Below are 20,651 nucleotides of genomic sequence, written 5' to 3' on the forward strand. Positions count from 1 at the left end.
GGTACTGTGATAACTATATATGTTTTTCTTGTTCTTGTTTATTGTGCATATTTGTTTCACTGTTTTCAAATCGCACCCTTATGCAGTAGCTTAATTTTGAAGGTCCTGATGAAAGCCGGGGTTCTGCGACCCATAACGGCTGAAACTAGTAGACCAACTACATCTGGCAGATTTGTTACATGCCGACACTCTTTTTATTAACATCGACAGCATTCATTAATAAAGTTGTTTGGATTGCTGCTGAATCTTTTTTAACTTCACCTCACATAGATATTTTCTTTTGCACTGCATTTGATTGCTTTGGTCAGTATACCTTTTTGGATAATTAGGCTGTCAATCTTTCTTTTCCGTTCTTCATTGGTCTCTGACAACACCTACTTCATTGGTCTCTGGCTTGCTGCCAGTAGAACTGAGGTGACAGGGGTACCTTTGGAGTTCAAAATGATGACACTGGCCACCAAGGGCAGTTGATGGAAATCCTCATTTCCTTTTCCCCTCCTCAGGGTTTCTACTGTCATGAAGTCGTACATACTGTAGTAATGCCAGTGGTCACCATATGTAATTTCGATGGGTGATCACAATTGCAACCTATTTCTCTAGCCTTTTGTAGTAGTTTTTATTTTTGTCAGACTACCAGATTATTTGTGTATTGTTGTTTATGAAGTACTGGAGGCCCATGTGGCGAGGTGCCTGTCCACCTTCATGGAAGAATCAAACTACCTTGACTCTCATCAAGCGGGTTTTGCCCACCGCACTCCACGGAAACAGTGATATCAGCGGTCTTGAATACTTTACGAGACAAAGCTGACAAAGGCTCCCCCCAGGCCCTGGTACTACTGGATCTTTCCGCCGCCTTTGACACAGTCGACCATGATATACTGGCAGACCGTGTCAGGCTGTCCGGCATCCAGGGCACAGCCTCTAGCTGGCTCAGCTCCTTCCTAGAAGACCCGTCCCAGGCTGTTCGCTCAGCCCAGTTCACGGCTCCCAAGCAAAGAACTACGTGTGGGGTTTTGCAAGGCTCCCCACTTTCCCCCACCTGTTCAACCTTTACCTTCTCCCCCTGATCGAGTCCCTAAAAGATAGGAACATGACTGTTTTTAATTACCCCGACGCCCTTCAACAGGTGTTTACTGTCGACAATTCACCAAATGTAGTCACCGAATTTCAGGCCACCATGTTGCACATCCAACACCGGATGGATCATAACCACCTAAAGCTAAATCCTGGCAAGACAGAGCTAGTCCTAACAGGAGGTAGTCACAAGTTCTGCGGCCCACACTATTGGCCGACGGAGTTAGGATCCTCTCCCATTCCCTCCCCCTCTGCCAAAACTCTCGGTGTCACCTTAAACAATTATCTCTCACTAAAGATGCAAGTAGGATCGGTGATCTCGAAATACTTCTTTCAGCTGTGAAAGATCAGGAAGATCTGCCGATTACTCAAGCAGCAAGCTCTGACACAGGTCGTAATAGCCACGGTACTGTCGCACTTGGACTATGCAAACTTAGTATACCTGGGCATGCCACTCTTCCTTACCAAGCGGCTGCAGATGGTCCAGAACCAGGCACCCAGACTGATCCTCCGGCAACCTAGGTGGCAATTGGCCTCCCCTCTATTGAGGAAACTGCAGTGGCTACCCATCCCTCAATACTGCGCTTTTAAAACTGGTTGCTTGATTTTAAAATCTCTTCATGGTCCTAGCCACTAATTCATAAACGATCTAAGGTACACTCCCTCATGCAACCTATGATCAGCTCACCTTCTGCTTCTGTCCACCCCATTTTCAAGCGAAAACGTCAAGGAGGCTTCAGATTCGCCTCTCTTGCTCCAAGATTGTGGAATTCTTCCCCCTGGAGATCCGGTCATGCACTGACCTACTGAGCTTCAGGAAGATCCTTAAAACCTGGCTGTTTGTACAGGCCCACAAATAACTTTCTCCACTGGAAACGGCCATTTCTATCCCAGCGCCATGAAACCGGGGTACGCACGCTTTACAAATCTTTTTTAACATTAACTGGTTTAGGGACTGTATTGACTCAAGTCAAAGGTGGTTTTGAATGTATGACTGCTTTTGCATCTAGACCTTTGAATGTGGTTAAATCTAGATACTGCATGATTGAGTGGGATGCTTTGGCTTGCACTTGGTCAGTGGAGCATTTTAAAATGTATTTGTGAAGAAAGTCTTTTTTACATAAAAACGGATCATAAACCTGTGATTTCTTTGTTGTCTGAAGATGGTGTAGGTAAAACCTCTTCCGGATTTATAAGGTGGCTGGCAAAATTATATGAGTATAATTTTATTTATATTCTCAGTTTGCAAAATGTGAAAGTGGTTTGTTTATCTAGTCTCTCAAGTGGAGTGGAGAATGTTCTAAGGATGTTGACATTTATGAGGAATGCGTGGTTGCAAAGTTAAAGGATGTAATGCTTTCTTTTGGTCGAGTTTTGTCCATGGAGGATTGGTTAGATGCTTCCTTGGAAGATGGAACTTTGAAATCTGTTAAAGAGTATATTATTAATTGATGGCGGTTGAAGAAGTATTTGTCTAAGGAACTTCGATTTTGCTGGGAAGTTAAGGATGAATTGTCAATTGAAAATTATTTAGTTGTGAAGGGTGAATGTTATGTTCTGTAATGTCCTGTAAACATATTTCATTGTATTACAGTATTGATTGTGTCGCTTAACCCTTGTACTGTTCCTTCCCTCCACGTCCACCCTTGTGTGTGTGTGCGTGGTGAAAGCTGCCCGCTGCTTAGAATGCTGAGAGCGGGTGAACATGTGGACGTTAAACTGCATTCAGTGAAGAAAGCACTTGGACCAAATAAGTGATTAACCTGGCTCCTGCCTCCAGGTTTCTACAAATTTTTAATTGGAGTCGAGGATGGGATTTCCGAGCTGTGATACCGTCTGCGCTTCCTACCCCGTTGCCATGAAGTGAGGCAGTGTCCATTGCCTCTCTCTGGTTTCCTTCAGATTGACTCAATCCTTACCGTGATGAGGTGGGAAGAGTGCCCGCCTACTCCTGTAACCTCCTGCCACACGCCCATGCCAGCTCCTGCTTCTCCTTATTACAGCTTCCAAAACAGTTGCCTGCCTTGACTGGCCTCTAGAGGAGTTCAAGAACCTTTTGACCAGCCCCTTGGAGGAGTTCACAGACTGGACGGTGAGTATTGGAACTGGCACTTTCTGGTTGGCTGAGGCGAGGCCCTTGCCAGGCAGAACCTACAACTTCTATAAGGGGTGGGTGACCCTTGAGTAGCTCACCCTTGAGTAGCTTGGCACTGAGCAGTCAGGATTAACACAGAGCTAATGTGTAAAGCATTGACACAGCACTCACAATAAATACACTGGACATTTCAAAAGAGACTTCACAAGTGATATATGTAAATAACGTATGTATTCAACACACACAATAATCAACAGAACATGAACATTATGTAGTTCTGGGTATAAATCACACTTGGAAATATTACAAGCAGTACTAGGTCCAACTGTGTTAAAATGACATCAGTAATATGCACAATTGGGAAAGATCCTATTCTAACCTCCCCCGCCAGCACCCATATGCGGTGCAACACATTGTCAAGCATAGGTTCACCATAGCAATTCTTTTAATTCAGTACCACAAAGTTAGAGGGTGCAACCCAGGTCACTGTGATATCAGAAATATGTACATACAAAGAATTATAACACTTTTTAGCAGAGGCTGCACGGGTAAAACCAATGTCAAATGTAGTGTTCTTCTGACAGGAAATCAACATGTAAGGCAACACTGCCAGCCAGTGTTGTGAATCACAGGTGGTCCAAAGACTGTCACACACACACACACACACCCGCACACACACACACACACACACACACACACACACTCACTCTGCACTGATAGGCGGTGCAACGAATATCAACCAAGTCTGTACGGAACGCGCTCGCACACATAGGCACACAGCATCGTATTGAGGTGCAACTGATACCTGGCAGGTCAATTGATAGCACACTGCAGACCATGTTGCCCAAGACTCCCTCCAACTCCAGCTCACACCGACTATCCTATGCCCACATATTGCGGAAAACCAGTTCTCACTCGGATACTAGGCTGCACTCTGCTGATGTCACCCTTGGTCTGGGCCCCAGGGAAAAAAGTGAGGGTAGGTAGTAGGACTAATTAGGAGGCCATAGTCAAATGGAGGTTTGGCTGCTATTCTGGGAGTTCACCCACAGGATGCAAAGCAGAAGGGGGCTGAGGGCAACAGTCAGTAACTCAAAAATGTTCCACACGGGCCTTCCAGCACCATCCCAGTTCTGTGAAGCACAAGGGGTTCACTCAGTCTCTTGATCCACTGCCGATCACTCTCTAAAGCATCACTTTAGCTCAATATGTCACTCTCACTGGCCAAACCCAATCAATTGATGAATGGGGAATGAAGCAGGGGAGCCTTTCAAAAGAAAGAGGCACCCCGTCAGGTACACGTCGATCAGAGTCACGTCCAGTCAATCAAGGCACAACATCTGGTGCGCAGTGATGAGTTGCACCAGACAATTCCATCTTCCCACAATGATGAGTCACATTTTCAGTACCTCTCTGGAAAGTAGGCACAATGCTTGGTGCGCGTTGATACAGATCGTTCCCGTCATGCACAATGAAGAGATGCAAATGCCTTACCTCCCTGGAAATGAGGCATAATGTTAATTGCGTGTTGATACAGGTTGCACCATACAATCCTGGTCATACAACAGAGTCGCAAAATCCCTGGAAATGAGGCACAACACCTGGTGGGTGTTGATATTGGTCGCACCAGGCAAATCCTAGCAGAAACACAGGTGGAAATTTGCCAATGCCACATGAGGTAGGATGAGGCAGTACTACGGTTACGCCCTCACCTCTGAGGGTTGCAACCTATGAATTGAACACTGAACAAAATGAGCATCCAGTCGGCATCTCGCATGAGAGAGATGTGGCATGATTGCTGGATCCTGCTCACCACCAACAAGAGGCTTATGCATGTCGAGGTCCCCACAATGCAGGAGCCACATGCCTCAGATGCGGGCCAGACTTCTCTTGTGGGGCTCCGCTCAAGGCAGTCCGGTCACCAGGCACAATTCTTAGTTATAAACTCATGCTGCCCTACCATTTAGGATCCAGCAGATGATGTGGGCACCTAAGTGGGCACCGCTCTCCAGGTGTCGCAAGTAAACAGTGTGTGTCCCTCATAGGAGATCTTTGATGTCCCTGAGACCTCCAAAAGGACAGGTAGCAAGCCAACATGCTCATGGAGTGCACACTTCAGGGTGCCACACAGCAGCAGGTAGCCGCCAAGGCCAGCCACTAATCTGGAAGTGTGCACGGTCCCTTTTAATAGCAGTAATCCTCTTTGTGCACAACAGATTCCTCTGGCAGTGTGCACCACGCAGTTCCAAGTTCCCCAGTCCCACGTCCCAACAAATATATCTCTGCCCTGCTGAAGTATGGCACCAGTAGTTATACTGTAGAGTGCCATTGAAGTAGGGGGTGGTTCAGAGGGTTTCCCTTTGAACCCCATATGTCTCCCCTAAGTTTCAGTCCTGTCTGCCGTGAGGCTATGGAATGCAGAAATTAATCTTTAGTGGGGCCAGGATTTGGCTCCCGGGGCCAAGTGTCAAAACCTCTCCCTCAGGTCTATCCAGCCAGCCCCTCCAATGGCAGATGTCTGTCTTTCCAGTTGCATGCGCAATGTTTTATAGCTGTTGCTGGGGAATGTCCAGGTGTGCTCCCCCAGCCTCCCGTGTAGGATGGAGTCAAACTACACGAAGAGTTTAGGAGCAGAAAGTGTCATTTCTAAACTAGTGATGACAAAGCCACCTTTATCACAGGAAAGGTTTGTCATTGCTAATACAATTATAGTAAACATTATGAGGCTGCTCCACTGCAATCCATCATTGCAGTCTGAAGTAATTTCAACCATTTCCACAAATCCGCCTGTGGGAAGAGCAAACCTCTTAGGTAGTAAAACCACAGATGGGGTTTCCTCACTACCTGGGCAGGGAGCACATATGTTTACATGCCCTGCCCTTCACCTACCACTCATTTCACCCCTTAAGACGTACCCTAGGCATGCGATAGTGGTAGTGGAATGCCCATCAGGATGGCTAGAGATTTAGAGAGGCCAGCCTGAGCATAAGCACAATGGCACACACACAGACCTGCAAAGACAGGTTGAACACATGTTTAAAAACTCCAAGGTGCCAGTGCATACACTGGCCAGCAATGGCAGGCTGGACACATGTTTAAAATCACCATAGGTGCCACTGCTCAGACACTGGCCTGCCATGGCAGGATTGACACATATTTAAAACCACCATAGGGCAGGCTGGACACCTAGTTGAAATCACCGTAGGTGCAAGTGCGTACCCACCGGTCTGCTGACATGTTTTATAAACATCAGATGTTAATGTTAATGTTAATGTTAATGTTAATTGGAATTTATTGAGCGCTCGTACGCCAGAAGGCTTCATGGCGCTATAGAAAAGGAACCAGGCAGGCAGTCAATAAGAGGAGCTGTGCTGTCAGTAGTGAGCTTGGGTGAAAAGCCAAGTTTTCAGATATTGTCTGAAGCTGAGGATGTTATCGTTCAGCTTTATGTGGAGGGGGAAAGAGTTCCAAAGACCAGCAGCAAGGTGGTCAAAACAGCTGCCTCCAAGGCGTTTCCTTTTAAATGGAGGTACGATCAAAAGTGATTTGTAAGTCGATCGGAGATGACGAGAGGGGCAGTATTTTTTGAATAAATCTCTGATGAATAAAGGGCCAGAGTCATTCAGAGATCTGAACAATATGCACCCAGACTTGAAGGCCACACGCTGTTCAACTGGCAACCAGTGAAGCTGTTTAAGGCCAGGTCTAATAGATTGCCTCCTAGGTATATTCAGAAGAAGCCTGGCGGCTTGGTTCTGAACAAGCTGGAGACGTTTGAGCTCTCCTGTTTGGAGGCCAAGATAGATACTATTAGAAAAGTCAAGCCTGGACAGAACCAAGGAGATGACAATCTGTGTGAGGGCTGCTGAGGTAAAAAAGCAAGCAATTTTTTTTATTTTCTTCAATTGGAAAATACTGGAAGATACCACCGCTCCAACCTGTCTTTTTAGCGAGAGATCCTCGCTAATAAGGATACCTAGGCTCTTGACCACAGTTGACTTAGATGGGGGAACTCCCATACTGATGGGCCAAAAGCTGGAATTCCAACTAAGCGAGCTCTGTCCGGGCAAGACCAGCTCGGTCTTGCCCGAGTTGAGCTTCAGATGATTGCAGCTCATCCAACTCAGTATGTGGGACATAGTTCTTTGGAATTCAACCACTGAGTCCTGGGTGTTAAGAGGGAAGATGAGCTGCAAGTCATCCGCATAGTTGAAGATGGTTACATTTGCATTCCGAAGGGAGTGCAAGAGAGGGCGTAGGTATACATTAAAAAGCAGGGGGGATAACGAGGAACCTTGTGGTACCCCGCAGGTGGTAGATATGGTGGGAGCAGAGAAAGAGCCCAATCTGACCGATTGAGTACGGCCCGTAAGAAAAGAGCGGATCCAGCTCAATGCAGGACCCCTGAGACCTGCCTGTTCGACACGGTCGACCAAGATGGTGTGGTCGACCGTGTCGAATGCAGCAGAGAGGTCCAGTAGCACAAGCGCCTGATGGATTCCTGCATCTGCATTCCGCCTTAGAGTGTTTAACACCGAGAGAATGACCGCCTCGGTAGAATGGCAAGGTCGGAACCCTGCTTGATTAGGTGCCAAGTACTCGTTTTTTTCCAGAAAGCTGGAGATACTTTCACAAACATGTGACTCCAGAAGTTTGGCACAGTATGGCAGCAGCGATATAGGTCTGTAGTTAATAGGATCTAGTGGGTTTGCTCCTGCCGTTTTTAAGAGGGGAACGAGAAGAGCTTTTTTCAGCCTACATGGAACTTTGCCCTGTGAAAGAGACCCATTCATTAAAGAAAGTAGACACTCGGGAAGATTGGTGCCCACTTCTTTCAAGATGTAAGGGGGACAAATGTCATCGGGGGAACCGGTTTTAACTTTGGTAAGAAGTTTGAGTAGTTTGATCTTATCTATGAAGGGATAAGAGTCTAAGGTGGTAGGGTTGTGCAGAGTGTCATCAAACAAAAGAGGACGCTGAGTGATGGGGATACTTTGCTTGATAGTACAGATTTTATCAAAGAAGAAAGAATTCAGCGTGTTACAAAATTCTTGGGTGGGGACTATTGGGAGAGAAGTTCTATCATTAGAGCTGAGATTCTCCACAATATTAAACAGCTCTTTTGACTTGTTTTGGGCTTAGCACCACTTCCTAACATGGGTAGGAAGGGTGCGCTTACCTTCACAATTCATTTACAGTGGGAAAGAGCTCCAGGCCTAGGGGCACAACAAGAGAATCAGCAAAACCCAGGAGGTGTCGCTGTCGGGCCTGCTCCACTCCCGATCGCGTGTGCACGCAAGGCGGAGCAGGGCAGGAATAAAGGAGGCCGAGCAGAGCAGAAGAGCACTTCGCATTCTAGTCGACATGTGTGGGTCTTTCGTCCTGCCCCTCCGATCACTTACCCGATTAACTCCAGGTTGATATGGCGCTCGTTGGCATTCCTTCGTCGGGCTCCACTTCTTGCTTCTCTGTTGCTTGTCTTGCACCGCAGGGACCTTCACTTTGCTTCTGACAGGCTTTTCAATGTTGCCTCATTGGGCCCCACTTCCTGATTCTCTGTTGCTCGTCTGGCGCCTCAGGGGCTTTCACGATGGCTACTGAAATATAAAATAGAAAAAGACAAAAAGATTCACAAAGAATCCACGCTCGTAAGGCAGTAACATTTGGTTTGATTTACATAGCATGTAATGTGCTTATCTGATGAATTTCTCCTCGGTGTATGGAAATTCTTCTTTCTTGCTGACACTGCTTGATGGCTGTAAGATCAACATAAATATAAATTAGTCTCCTGATTATTTAAGGAGCTGATTGTTCATTGTACCTTAGCCCTAAACATTTTTGTGTATATTTTTCTTTTTTTTTATCCTTATCCATTTCGGAGGAATATGTTTTTTGTTTTTTCCTAATTTCCTGGATATGAATATGTTGGGCTTGAATTGGATTGCATGCTGATCGTCTCTTAAGTTAGTTATACCATATACATACTTAACTGTACTGTGCTGGTGTTCTACGTAGAAAATACCTAATGATTTAATCTTCCTGATAGATGATACAACTGATTCTGCTCTCTGCTCTCTGCTATCATATATACATAAGGGGAAGAGGGACCTTACACAGATAGTTACATCTAGTAGCATCACACTACATGGCGGCGGCTAGCAAATGAGGGCAGGTATGAATGCATTACCGCAGCAGGTCAATGTAACCTTCGAGACATCTGCTTCCCCCGCTGAGGAATCCCCGGGTATTGTTTGGGGTTGAACTCATACATAGGAGGCTTTAAATGACTGTGCCCAAACATCAACAACCACTCACCTGATTCAGGCTTATATAAAAGGGTGTACTACTTCTTTAGACACCTGTTTGATTTTAATCTTTGCACTTTTACAAAATATTTTTCCGGTCCTGATGAAACTCCAAAGGAGCGTGGAGCAATGGATTCCCGAGGGAGCTTTTTTGCAAATAGCTCCAGAAATCCCACAGCACTGCGTTGCGTTCCAATGAACTGCTCGCAGTCAAGTTCTTGGATAGGCGTGATGTGTACGTGCTCACTACAATTCATGATGAGAGCACTTCCCCCATCACGGTTTGGAGTCAGATGGCCGAAGTCTGCAAGCCCACCTTTATACTTGATTGCAACAAGTCTATGGCGGAGTGGAGACGTAAAACTCGTACTTGGTATAAGAAACTGTTTACCCACCTGGTCCAGATGACAACTTACAATGCCTATGTTGTTTATTGTTAGACAACCACAGAAAGGCTTGTTGCAGGGACTATGCTTGTGATCATAGACACTTAGTAGGCAGGGACTGAGTCTTCCTACTACTTGAGTACCCATGAGCCTGGAACCGACTAGCTATTGTGTCTCGTTTGCCCTCCTACTCACTAACAGAGGAACAAGTGATAGGACACCGCAGAACACAACACTCCCGACCCTCTCAGGAATCGCCGTGAAAGGACACACCCTTTTGCTCTCACACTTGTACTAGTCCACAATAAGTTTTGACAGAGACACAATGAAAGTTTAAAATGTTTATTTTAATTATTGTGCTCCAGCATGCAGTATACGTGCTACAACAAGTAGGAATATGCCTAACACAAATACGGTTAGCATAGCAAGTAGTCCGTAAATCCTAATTGGAGCTGTCATCATATACAACAGTGTAGCCCAACCTCCCTCCCCTTCTATCAAAGCAAAGTGATTATATATCAGAAGATCTCGAGGTGTTAGCAGCAGACCCCATACCTTAGTATACACAGATGAAAGTTCTGTATCCAGGGGCTGTCACAATCTTTTCCCTGTAAAGGTCCCTCTTCAAGTATGTGTTACCTATTTGTGCATTCCTATATGACATGTGCCCAAACAACAGCTACATTTGCATGTTTTGTCTAGGTGCTAGGGCCTGACCAGAACAGAATAACAAGGGGCATTGGTGTTCGACCTCGTCTACATGTTCAGACTAAATCCCAGGAAGGACAGAATGCAAAAACAACAGCGTGTTCTGTGTGAAAGTACACTGCAGCACAAAGCAAAATGTGTCTGTAGAGGAACAAGTGCAAAGCCACTTTTAGTTGTCTGTGATTGAAAGTCTCACTGTTACAGAACCAGCAGCCTCCACTTCATATGTTCTGGAGGAGGTGGCGAGGCTGCAGGAGCAACACTTTGCTGATCGCATTACTGCATCATCCAAAAAGGAGCGACCATGTCGTTGTTGTAAAGTGTGCTTGATGCAGAGAAAGCGGCAGGAGAGTCGTGTTTACTGTCCCCAGTGCCCATCTCAGCCAGCCTTGTATTTTCCTACTTGATTTATGTTGTATCATACTAAAGCAAAGTACTGGTAAGTTAACTGAGGTGGAGCTGTTGTTCGGTAAACCTTTCAATGTCTGTGAATGGATACCTATTGTATATGGACCACTTCTTCGCAAGGCAAGCAGCTGCAGAATTTTAGTTCCTCTACTTCAGGAAATCATGGACTTCTCAACACCTTTATCCATCCTCAGACCGTGATAGGTGTTCTGATCGCCGACTGATAAGTGCATTATAGTCCCCACACTGCACATACTGGTGGACAGAACATAGGCCACGTTGTCACTGAGTGCCCTGTTTGGCAAAATATTCAAGGCTTGACTGGATTTTGAAGTGCTTGTTAGGGAAGTTATGTATACTACCCACGGCCAACCTGATTGCAATTGAGAACCAGAGTAGGTGTAATAAGTCAAACAAATGTCCAGTACGACTTATTCACTAACAATTCTACTTGCTTTGAAAGTGTGCGAACTCAATTAGTAACTTGAATCACAACCATGTTATTGAAAAGAGGTACAGGACACAATATCTTGAATCATGGATTGTTTTCACATCGTTAGTATAAGATATGAAAACAATCATCATACAAGATATTGTGTCCTGTACCCTTTTCAATAACATTGGTATGATACAAGTTAGTAATTGAGATTTCACATTGTCAAAGCAAAAGTAAGAGTCAGTGAATGAGTCCCACAGGACATTAGTTTGGTTTATTACTTTAGTAACCGTAAGCAATATTTCCAGCACGTTTGCCTTAGTTTCAACAGGTGACTGGTGGACGCCCTCACTTGGGGACTGTATGCCTCCCCGTCAGTTTGCTAAGATCCCAGGGCTGCTAATGGACACTTCGCTTTCCTTTGAACTTCAGGTCAGCAGGACTGTTTCGACCTGCTGTGGTATCATCAGGATTCTCAGAAGGATGGCCCATTATCTTTCCCCCGATGCCCGGAAACAGGCCACCGTGGTATTAGTCTCCTCAAGGCTGGACTATTGCAACGCCCTTTATGTGGGCATAAACAAGAGCCTTATCCATCGTCTGTAAATGATCCAGAATGTGGCGGCGAAGATGGTTCTTAACCTCCCCAGACTTGCCTCGGCCTCGTCAGCTAGGAGAAGCCTACATTGGCTTCCTATTCAGTCCAGGATCTCGTTTAAGATTCTCTGTCTTGCCCATGGGGCCTTTCATGGTACAGGCCCTGAGGGGATCAGGTCTCTGTTTCACCTTTACTCACCTAGTCGATCCCTTCGCTCCTCCAACAAAAAAAGCTTCTTGAAGTGACAAGGTTCGTAAGAGTGAAATCTGGAGGCAGAGCATTTTCCTCGGTTGTACCCAGGTTATGAAACTCTCCCCCCCTAACTCCTAGGGCAACCATCGCCTGCTCTCTTCCGCAAGTCTCTAAAAAGCTGGCTCTTATCTGAAGTCTATCGGTAATAGTCTACTTTGGTTGATTACATCTCATTTAGACCTGCCTTGGCGCCTTGATGCCCTTGGGCTAAGTTGCGCGATAAAAGACTCCCCTCATTCATTCATTCATTCATATGCTAGGTCAGTTCGAGGAACAGACCTCGCAGAGTATCCCTGGACACTCCCTACTTGCATCCACAAACTGGAAGTAGTTGGATTCAGCACTGTAGGTGCATTGATGGCCCATGACAGATACATTTTCTTGAGCTTCAAGTAGCTAGGGATGGAAGGCATTAGTATGTTATGCTATGTTATGTTATAGGATTTATAAAGCGCATGGCTGTCCCTGCAAAGGGGCATCCCAGCGCTAAATACCAGAGGAGTGAATGCAAGGAGGACTGCTAGATCAACAGAACAGCCAGGTCTTCACAGCTCTTCTAAAGGACAACAAATTGGTGGTGTTTCTGATAGAGAGTGGCAAAGAGTTCTAAAGGGCAGGTGGAGGCACCTTAAATGAGTCTCCCCCTGCGCTAGCTCTACTGAATCGCGGCACATGAGTAAGATGTAGGTCAGCGGAGCGAAGGACGCGGGTGTAGGAATTACAAAGATTGTTCAGAATCGCCGGGCCTACACCTGCATGAATTATGTGTGTGATGCAGAGCATTTTTGAACTGTTTTCTTTGCTTCAACAGCAACCAGTGAAGGCGACGCAACAGACCAGAGACAGAACTATATCTAGGCAGAGCAAACAATGTTCCGGCTGCCACGTTCATGGTGCGCTGTAGTCTGTTGATAACTGACTTATTGGATCCCAGTAGCAGACTATCTCAGTATCCAGCCTGGTCAGAACTGTAGCTTGGATGACCAACTGACGGGTATGGGAATCAATCATACCCAGTATGGGCTTAAGGCCACGCAGTAGGCCAAAGCAGGTCCCTGCCACGGATTTAGCGTGGTCCTCAAGGGAAAGGGCATTATCAAACCAAACACCCAGGTTTTTTACAATGGTTTTAGGCACCGGAGGGGTACCCAGCGTCGGCGGCCACCACTTGTCTACCCAGAAGTGAGATTCTCTGCCTAATAGGAGGATCTCTGTTTTGGATGAATTAAGCTGGAGGCAGTCCATTTGCATCCAGACGGCTATGGCAGATAGATCATCTCAAAATTTGGTGGCGTCCAGGCTGGGATCCTTAATGAAGTGTCATCTGCATATGACACCAGAGAGATATTGCGGGTTTTGGTCAGCACAGCCAGTGGATGAATATAGACTTTGAACAGGGTCGGACTCAATGCCGACCCCTGAGGAACACCGCAACATAGTGAGTGTCTCTGAGAGTGAAAGGGAGTGGCAATAACCTGAAAGGACCTACCAGACAAAAAGGAAGTGAACCAGGTGAGGGCTCTACCAATTATACCAATCTCCTGCAACAGAGGGAGCAGGATGTTATGCGAGACCGTATCAAAGGCAGCACTGAGGTCCAACAGAATGAGTGCTGCATGAGTTAAGTACACCCTGTGCCTAAGTACTGCATTATATGAATACTAGGAGTGCTGTGATTTCTTTGTTAAAATCAGTGCTTAATTTGACCTGGTAGTGTCCGGTGCTCGGTACCGGCACTTAATTTTGAACACCCACACTATGACCGTCTGCCACACGGTGGTGCTGTCTCTGTAATTTAGAGTTGAGCAGAACAACAACTGGTTGTTAATTTAATATGCATCAAAAACTATTAATTCATGACACCAAAGCCATTGTTATAGCTTTGGGAGCCTGGAATAGTCTGAATAATCACAAGAGTGTTATAGTTGGTAGCTGCCTAGGCAGGGCTTTAAGTGGGCCGGGTCTGTCTGGGTCTGAGCACCGGCAGTTATTTTCAGAGAGCCTCGAAACGGGTCTCTATCGGGCTCCATTTTCAGGCCTCGCAAAGGTAGTCCCTTTTCTTTTTTTTTAATTGGACTGCAGTGAGAGCATGCACATCGCTCACTACTGAGAAGTGTAGACTTCATGCTACGTGAGCCGTGTTGTAGGGGAAGGGAAATCCTATAAAGAGAACCATTTTCTCTCAGGATTTCCTTTCTCTTTTTACAGCGTAGGAGCATCATCATCGTGGGATGATTACGAGAGAGACGACCAGGCGCGCAACGCCCATTGCCATGGGTTGAGACAGCTTCCTGGCGCACAGACACAGCCGCACCAGAGTATTTCACAGGTCTTTAAAAGACCATTTGCTTGTAAATGAGGCCCTGTTGTTTTTCACCCCTTTTAAGAGCTCCGGCATCCCCACTCTGCCTCTTGCTGGAAGAATTAGCCTCCCCAGAAATGTGGCTCTAGTTGTGCCTCTGGAGACACAGGCAGCCAACTCCAGCACGACCCTGCTCTGACCTTTCACAGTGTCTTGTTTTAGTGCTACGAAAACACACGCTTTGCCTGGCTCACTTAGTTCTCACACCCACTCTTTAATATGAATATAGTAGCGTTGGAATTACCTTTATATTCCTATACTGTGCTTCACATGGAAATATAGAAGGGCAGGTTCAGACCACCCCAAATTAGCTGTTTGGTATACTCTCTTAAATGTAAGAACTACAGGTATTCAGTATCAGTCAGTCATGGGCAATTTAAAGCAGTGTTCCTACATAGAAATGGACAAAAGGTTATTTCTGAATTAGCGTCTTACATTGAAAAGCTAGTTTACATTTCTTTCGCTGGATCAACCTTTGTTCCAAACACCAGAGAGAAGGGTGGTGAACTATGATCCACAAAGAGCAACTGAAAGCTTTCTTGTTCTTTATCAGAAATATCTGCCTGTCAATGGCTATCATCAACCTTTTAGGTCCATTAAGAGGCTGGGTGGATGAGTATAATATGGGGGTGTTTAGGATCGGGGCGGAGGGTGCACAGAAAATGGACGGATAGGTGAATAATGGGTGAGTGGATGGATGGCCAGATGGATGTATGGATAGCTAGATGGATGGATGAATGTATGTATGTATGTATGGATGGATGGATGGATGGAAGGACAAATGGATGCATGGACCAATACTTAGGATAGGCGGGTGGGCTGATAGATGCTTAGGATAGGTTTTGGGACAGATGTATGTATGGATGTATGAGCCTATTGATGGATGGATGGCACAGTGTTTAGGATAGGCGGTTGGGCTGATAGATGCTTAGGATAGGTCCAGGGACACATGTATGTATAGATGGATGGATGGATGAATGAATGAATGAATTGCTGGCTGGATGAATGAATGGATAGCTAGATGGATGGATGGATGGATGAATGTATGTATGGATGGATGGAAGGATGAATGGATGAATAGATGAATGGACCAGTACTTAGGATAGGCGGGTGGGCTAATAGATGCTTAGGATAGGTGCAGGGACAGATGTATGTATATATGTAGGTAGGAATGTATGGATGGATTGAAAGATGGTTGTATGGCGCAGTGCTTAGAATGGATGGATGCAAGACTTTAAGTGAGCCGGGTCTGAGGACCGGCAGTTATTTTAAGGGGGCCTCGAAACGGGTCTCTATCGGGCTCTATTTTTGGGCCTTTGCAAAGGTAGTCTGTTTTCTTTCTTTTTTTATTGGACTGCAGTGAGAGCATGCACATCGATGTACACATGCTCATTTTGCTCACTACTGAGAAGTGGAGACCTCATGCTAGGTGAGCCACGTTGTAGGCGGAAGGGAAATCCTTTAAAGAGAGTGTTTTCCGAAGGTAGGATAATTGGAGAGGATTTTCTTAACCACACAATCCTAGTTAGCTTGATTTAGACCCTACTTAGATAGGCCTCACCCCTTTAAGAGGTTTGCCCTGCCCTTTTTAGAGCACTCCCAGGTTTTTTCCCCGCTTAAAGCCCTGTGCCTATATATTGTGGTGGGCAGTGCTGGCAAGGCAATGCGTGGTTAAAGCTGCAGTGGCTACCGGCGAGGGCCCAGGCGCACATTCTCTTATAAAATAAGCACTAGTTTAAAAAAATTATATAATTATATTATAAGCAGTATGCAGCTTTGCTTCAAAATAATTGTGCTTTGTTTTTCAGACCTGTTTGCCTTGAAGGGCAGGTAATCAGAGGAAATAATTAGACAAGTATGTTAAGCGCCTGGTAGCCTGGCGCAGTCAGTGTGAAACGTTGTGTTCTTCAGCACACTAGAAAGCGTGTCAAGGGTTTGTTGATTTTTTGTTCCGGGAGGCTGTTAATCCGCCCCTTTAATTTCACTCTGAGTGTGTTTTTGTTTCGCTACATGAAAAAGCAGAACCTCTTCATATTGAATATTTAGCACTGGCTGAATATTCAAACGAGAATGCCATTATGCCAGCTTAGACTCCCACTCTGAAGATTAAGGTTTCAAGTCTGTAATTGTTATTACCTGTGTTATAAACCTCGCTGGCAAATGTTCGATTTGTTTGGTAAAGATTTAATTTAAATGCAAATATGAAAGCATACATTGTTTTGTATACAATAAAAGCTCTTAAAAACTCTAGGATGTGTCATTCACAAAATTCTTGTGGGGATTCAATTCCCTGTTTTATGATAACATTCACTATGAATGAAAAGGATAACCGTGGTTCTAATACAGAGTATGAGGAGGCTGAATCTTTTAAGGAAAATTGGTGTGAATTTCTAGATAATTCTACAGTATGAAAAGGACTAACTGTCCCTATGATAAGACTGTATTATGGGTTTATGGGGTGGGCCATATAAAAGCCCATATGATGAAGTAAATGATCAATTCACAAATGATTTGTATCATTATATTACTCCCTTGGCCAATCTTGTGAGAGCCCATGGGTTTATTCCAATCTCATACGCTAATGACACCAGCTACTTTTTCCATTTAATAACTTCACTCCTGCAGTACAGGCGGCCTTCTTTAGGGGATGAGAGCGATATCTGACTCGATGCGACTCAACATCCTCCAGTGCAATGTGGGGAAAACTGAAATCATGCTTTTCGGAGAGGCTCCCCGTCTATGGACTCTTGAATGGTGGCCGATAGATCTGGGCCCCCTTCCAATCCCTAAGGTTTCAGTTAAAAACCTAGGGATTAGGCTGGACCAGGCACTCACGCTGAAGGAGCATGCAGCTCAAACAGCTGGGGTCTGTTTTCATACAATAGGCCTACTCCGTCGAGTCTTCCCCCTACTACCGGATTCCTCCCGGAAGACACTTGTCCAGGCACTTGTACTAAGTCGTCTGGACTATTGTAACGGCCTGTTAGTCTCTGCCAATGAGGCATCATTGACAAGATTGCAGGTGGTTCAGAATACGGCGGCCCGGTTGGTCCTTAATGTCCCTTCTAGGACTCCCTCCCGCCCTCTCCTGATAAAATTGCATTGGCTCCCCATCGTCAAAGAGTTAAGTTCAAAATCTGCTGTACTATTCATAAGGCACTGCTTAACTCAGGCCCTGCATATCTCTCGGATAAATTCATGTTGTATGCCCCTCTAAGACCGCTCCGCTCGAGGATGAAATCTCTGCTTGCGGTGCCACGAGTAAGATGAGCTAGACTAGGAGGAAAGGCCTTATCCCATCTTGGCCCGCGTTACTGGAACGACCTGCCGCTGCCCTTGAGGCAGTGTTTGGACAATCTTCAATTCCGAAAGCAGTTGAAGACTACCTTCTTCCTCTCTGACTAACTCTTGGAGTTATTCTGCCACCCATATCTCGCTGAAGCGCAGAGGTACCCCTCTGGGTCGATTCTAGCGCTATACAAATAAAAATACAATACAAATACAATGCCGCCAGCTCCCCAAAAAACGGAAAGTGACTGATAAAATAAAAACAGTTGTATGAATGCAGAAGGTAACCCAGTGTATTACCCGGGTTAGTTACAACACCCAAATTCAGCTGAATTGTTCCAGAGCCACTAGGGCCAAACTTAGGGCAGAGTGTCCCAAACTGGTTATTTTGGATAAAGCATCTGGGACCCTGGTTATGGATACTAAGATTAATACTTTCTTAAGTAGGGGTGCCAGAAGGGGTTTTGGTAGTGCTTTGTCATCATAACAGCATAAGATGCTAGAGACCTTGGTTCCGTTAACAAAAACGTTTTGCCTAGCTGAGCACGCTAAAAATGCAGATGAGACATTGAACCCGGAAGTAATATCAAGATGGGGCCAAAGGGTAGCACTGAGTAAAATAAATGCTGGTCTGTCTGATGAGAGGCGCAAATGACTTTTATTTAGAATTGATCCAAAGTTTGGGGAGTTGGCTAACTCAGACGTTGAACTAAACAATCAATGGTATTTATTCAGAGACACATAGATTAACTTCCAAACCATAGTACAAGCACTAGTCATCCCTCGAATTGAATACGGCAGCATCGCCCTCTGTGTACTCCCCCTAACTACAACCGCACCCCTAAGAGCTTCTCTAAACGCTGCAGCGAGACTCATCACTGGGTCAAAAAAACACTCCCATATTACCCCTGACTTGAAATCCCTGAACTGGCTGCCTTTTGAAGCTAGAATACATCTGAACATCGCATGCATGACACACAAGGCGGTACATCTAAACTCACCAGGATACCTCGCTCAGAAACTGACAATCTCTGGAGGAGCTAGAAACACCAGAGGCACAAACAATCTTCTGTTGAAACCTCGAAGATTCCGTAAGGAAAAAACATATAAGCGCTCCTTCTCAGGAATGGCGCCTTGGATCTGGAACTCTCTCCCGCCCGACACCAGGCTTATCTCTTCCACCACACTCTTTAAAAATGAAGTAAAAGCTATCCTCATGGCTAAATACACTTGAACTACTATCTCGAACACTGTTAGTACTCTGCACCGATCTATACTACATGTTTGACCCTCTTGATTATTTGTATTAACTGTCTTATTACGCACATGTTTGGCTGTGTAGCCACCTATCTGTAATATTTTGTACTCATGTATGGCTTTGTTGCCACCTATTTGTACTATTTGACCTATTGATTTATCTGTCTAACTATTTATTTATTTTTTTATTTATTTATTTTATGTAGTTTGTAGAGCGCACAGCTACCCCCGAAGGGGTGTCCCGGCGCTGGAACCTGAACCTCCAAAGGAGAGGAGAGGAGCAAGGAGGAAAAACAGCGGAGTAGATCAGAGTCCAGAGAAGAGCCATGTCTTGAGTCTGGCCCGGAAGATGGATTCGGAGGGACAGAATCTAAGATCGACTGGCAGAGCGTTCCACAGTTTTGCCGCAATAACACTGAACCCTCTGCCACCCATTCTGGAGAGTCTGAAACGGGGAGAGATCAGAAGGCGGAGGTCATTGGATCTCAAAGATCTGATGGAACGGGATATTGAGACACGTTTTTTCAGGTAGTTGGGTCCGAGGTCGTTGATGGCTCGGTAGGTCAGGGTAAGGATCTTGAACTGGATACGACTGGCCACAGGAAGCCAGTGAAGTTCCTTACGATATGCGGATACTGATTGACGGTAGGGAATATTGCCAATCAATCTGGCCGCCGCATTCTGAACAATCTGAAGCCGGTCAATCAGATATTGGGGGGCACCAGCATAAAGGCTATTAGCATAGTCCAGGTGGGACGTGATGAGGGCATGGGTAACTGTATGGCGGGAATCCAGAGGAAGATAGGGGAGTATCTTTTTGATCATGCGCAACTTCAGGAAGCAGGCAGAGGTCACTTTATTGACCTGAGTTTTGCATGAAAGGGAGTCGTCAAACTGGAAACCCAGGTTACGAGCAGAGTGGACGGGAGAGGGAGCGGGATCAAGTGCCGTGGGCCACCACCAGGAGGAAGGGATGGAATTTTTCTGGTTAAAAAACAGCACCTCTGTTTTGTCTGCATTGAGTCTAAGGTGGTTTTCAGACATCCAGCCACTGATGTTGTTGAGGCACTGGCGGAAGTTGGTGAACGCGGAGTCCGAGTGGTCTCTGAAGGAGAACACTAGCTGGGTATCATCAGCATAGGAGACCACCCTGACTCCGTAGGACTCCACAACGCCAGCCAGTGGGGCCAGATAGATGTTAAAAAACAGAGGGCTGAGGGCAGAGCCCTGTGGCACACCGCATGACAGGGGTTTTTCCTCCGATTTAAAAGGCTGCAACAATACCCTCTGACTTCTTCCTGAAAGGAAGGACTCGATCCAGCTAAAGGCAGTGTCGCCAATGCCAATCTGTTTGAGTCGGTCAAGGAGGATGGGGTGGGAGACCGTATCAAATGCCGCGGACAGGTCGAGGAGGACTAGCATGGCCTCCTCGCCCCTGTCCACGCATTCCCGAATTGTTTCCGATACTTCCAGCAAAGCCGT

This window comes from Lissotriton vulgaris, chromosome 8, assembly GCF_964263255.1.
Source record: "Lissotriton vulgaris chromosome 8, aLisVul1.2, whole genome shotgun sequence".
In the NCBI taxonomy this organism is placed as follows: Eukaryota; Metazoa; Chordata; class Amphibia; order Caudata; family Salamandridae; genus Lissotriton; species Lissotriton vulgaris.